The sequence below is a fragment of the Podarcis tiliguerta genome (genome assembly GCF_965153285.1).
Source record: "Podarcis tiliguerta genome assembly, chromosome: 8".
Taxonomy (NCBI): Eukaryota; Metazoa; Chordata; class Lepidosauria; order Squamata; family Lacertidae; genus Podarcis; species Podarcis tiliguerta.
The window spans coordinates 15956077-15960124 of record NC_139541.1 but is presented as its reverse complement, the minus strand read 5'-3'; positions in this window follow the sequence as shown (position 1 = coordinate 15960124).

The following is a 4048-nucleotide window of genomic DNA, read 5'->3' as shown; positions in this document are numbered from 1 at the left end:
GCTGGCCTGGCCCCTTTGCCTCTTCCTGATTTGTCGGGAGGGGCCTCTCGCCAGCTCAGCCTCCTGGCGCGTGCGCTACGTGCCCGAGCGGGCCCTTTTGCTGAGGCTGCTCGCCTCCATAGATGGCTCTTCTTTTTTTTTTTAAGTGATGGAAAATCCCCATTTTGCTAAGCGCGGAAAAAGGGGGGTGTTCTGAAGCAGAACCTCCTCGTGGTTCTTCTCCCCACCCTCCATGCAACAGTTGCAAAGCGGCACAATTCGCCGGTAGCCATAATAAAAGCTAGGTTTTATTATTTTCTCTCCAAAATTTTATGCTACATAAAGCAAATTTTGTATATACATATATACACATCAAAATTTAAAACCGGATAAATCATTTTTATCATTCAGAATGAAATATACTGAAATCAAACTTTTAAAGACAAAAATGTTAGCTTTTTTTTTTAATTACATAAACCACATTTTTGGATATCTGCATCAGTTAGAAAGCAAGGAATTCTTTAATTTCTTTAGGTCCAAACTTTGCAACATGCATCCCAACTGCCTAAAGTTTTTGTTTCTCACAGGTTTTTTGTGAGGAGAAAAAGGGGGGGGGGGAGCAGGGAAAGAACCTTTGAAAAAAAACAAAAATTATCACTAAAGTAATTTTTCGGGTTTCATGCATGTGGGCACAGATGCTCAAGCCTATTAACTGGATTACAAAAGGTGGCCATTATACAAGAATGTCACCATCAGTCTCAAGTCCTTTCATCGGTTGGTTCAAGTTTATCTGAGCACGTGTAGAGTTCCTTTGTTAAAAAAAGGAACATTCTCTGCATGTGCTCAGAGGTAAGCTTTAAACTACCTTAATCATATGGCCCACAACAATAAACAAGATCTGATTAATCTAATGATATACAGTGGTACGTCAGGTTACATACGCTTCAGGTTACTCTGCTAACCCAGAAATATTACCTCGGGTTAAGAACTTTGCTTCAGGATGAGAACAGAAATTGTGCTCCAGCAGCGTGGCGGTAGCAGGAGGTCCCATTAGCTAAAGTGGTGCTTCAGGTTAAGAACAGTTTCAGGTTAAGAACAGATAATAATAATACAGATAATAATAGGGTGGGGCAAATGGCTCTCTGGAATCGCCTCAGGCCTCACTCCCTGTCACAGGCCACATCTTCTTTGAGTGCTTTTGTCTGGATGGAAAGCTGGAAAGTGCCTCTTTGCTTTCCTAAAAACAGTATGGAAAGACATAGTGTTGTGGGAACATCTGACTTTTGCATGCTGGCTGGCTGCACAAAGGTAAGAATGATATCTTTTGCTGGTGGCCCCACCTTCCTGGCAATATTGCCCACAAGAGAATGTGACCCTGGAGCTGAGTATGGCTCCCCATGCCCTGAACTATGAGAACAATAATAAGAACCCTGCTGGATGGGGTCAAAGGACCATTGAGTTCAGAATCATGTTTCCCAGGCGCTGTGGTCTAAACCACAGAGCCTAGGGCTTGCCGATCAGAAGGTCGGCGGTTCGAATCCCCATGACGGGGTGAGTTCTCATTGCTCGGTCCCAGTTCCTGCCAACTTAGCAGTTCGAAAGGACGTCAAAGTGCAAGTAGATAAATAGGTACCACTCTGGCGGGAAGGCAAACGGCGTTTCCGTGCGCTGCGCTGCTTCGCCAGAAGTGGCTTAGTCATGCTGGCTACATGACCCGGAAAAACTGTGGACAAATGCCGGCTTCCTAGGCCAGTAAAGCGAGATGAGCACTACAACCTCAGAGTCGTTCACGACTGGACTTAACTGTCAGGGGTCCCTTACCTTTTTTTACCTTTACCTCCAGCAGACCCTTCAAGCAGGGCATGAGAAGCAACAGACCTCCCTTGTTTGTTCCCAGCATTCAGATGTACACTGCCTCTGAACATGGAGGCTCCATTTAGGCATATAGCTATGGACAGACCTGCCATCACGGTCACCACACCAAGTGGCAGTGAGTTCCATAAGACAACCCCTTTCTCTTTAACTGACTTGCCAGTCAAGTACATGGTTCTCCCCTCTCTCCATTTTGCCCTCACAACAGCCCTGTGGGGTAGGTTAGAGCCTGAGATTTGACGACTAGGCCAAGGTGAGCTTCATGGCTGAGCAGGGATTTGAACTCTGGTCTCCAGTGTCACAGCCCAACACTCCAACCACTAGGCCACCCAAATTGCAGATGAGATAGTGGGAGAGACTTCCTCTGTAGGCAGCAGTTGCAAACAGGTGGGTTCTGCATGTTTCACAGACATAGCTCTGTAACTTATACAGCCCATTCAGATAACTTTTGCATAAATTATCCCAGGAAACTTTACAACCGTGCTGTAGGGTAAGTTGCTATGATATGATATTTTATTACTCGCTCACTCGCTCCTTCCCTCCTAATATTGTGATTAAGTACAGAGATGAGGACTAAGGGACCGGTTGCTTACCACTTCCTGCCAACCTAACAGTTTGAAAGCACATCAAAGTGCAAGTAGATAAATAGGTACCACTCTGGCGGGAAGGTAAACGGGAAGCCTGATGTCCTCCAGATGTTGTTGGACTACAGCTCCCATCATCCCCGAGCCTTGCCCATGCTGTCTGGGGTCTGATTATATTGAGTATAACATCTGGAGCAACATCTGGAGGGCCACAGCTTCCCCATCCCCAAACTAGACAGTCATTTGCCTTTCCCCCCAACAGAGCTACGCTTCTCAGGGTTCCCGGATTGATTGCTAAAAGCACTTTGAGAATTGTAGCTCTATGAGGGGATCGGGGCCGCCTAACAACTCTCAGCACCCTTAACAAATTACAGATCCCAGAATTCTTTGGGGAAAGTCAAGACTGTTTAAAGTGGAATAAGAATGCTTTAGATGAATAGAGTGAATGGGGCCTTAGGATCATTCAAAGTGTTGGTGTTGACCTTTAAAGCCCTAAACGGCCTCGGCCCAGTATACCTGAAGGAGCGTCTCCACCCGCATCGTTCTGCCCAGACGCTGAGGTCCAGCACCGAGGGCCTTCTGGCAGTTCCCTCATTGTGAGAAGCAAAGCTACAGGGAACCAGGCAGAAGACCTTCTCAGTAGTGGCACCCGCCCTGTGGAATGCCCTCCCATCAGATGTCAAAGACATAAACAACTACCTGACATTCAGAAGACATCTTAAGGCAGCCCTGTTCAAGGAAGTTTTTAATGTATGACATATTAGTTTATTTTTGGTCTTTGTGGAGGCTGCCCAGAGTGGCTGGGGAGGCCCAGCTAGATAGACGGGGTACCCAAAAAAAATTATTATTATTATTATTATTAGGATCAGAGCTGGAATAGATTTTGGTGGTCCTCTACAAGCTCTACTCAGTACAAGAATTACAATGCGCATAACAACCATCTACACAGCAAATTTTAATTTTTACATGCCTTTCCCCCCTTCTTCTTATAAGACTTAAGAATTTCTGGATCACTCAATAAACCCCTTGCTTATCAAACTTTAAATAAATGCACACAGAGAGTTATTGTCTGGGATGCTGTTTCCCATTAAGGCGCACCTTTTCCGGTGGAGATGTTGACCCCAGCCCCTTCTAACACTGCGAAACCACACCAGCTCTTCCTTCTGCAAAAGCAGATCCCTGTGCTGTCTTTCTGTTCACTTAACGCCTCCTGTTCCCACCTCACCCCCATCGTGAGAAAGAATTCAGTTGTTTTCAAAACGAGCGTGCAAAGCGCCCGATTCCATCGACAGCACATCCAGATTCTCACGGAAAAGCAAACCGCATAGTTATCCCAGAGGTGGGAAGCAAAGAAATAATATTTTTTCAAATGCCTACAGAGCAGAAAATCAGTGAATGAGCAGTGATATCCCCCTCTCCCCGCCGTAGAAGCCTTATCTCCCTAGTCTATGGCTCCTGCCAAACTGTACAATACTATGTTATTAATTATCATTTTTTTAAAAAAAGAAATAAGCTGATGCAAGGAAAAATAATACCAACACCTGAATTATGCCAGGATTTTCAGCATGGATGCCTCCCTGATAGAGGCTCCAGCTACAGTATAGTACAGTACT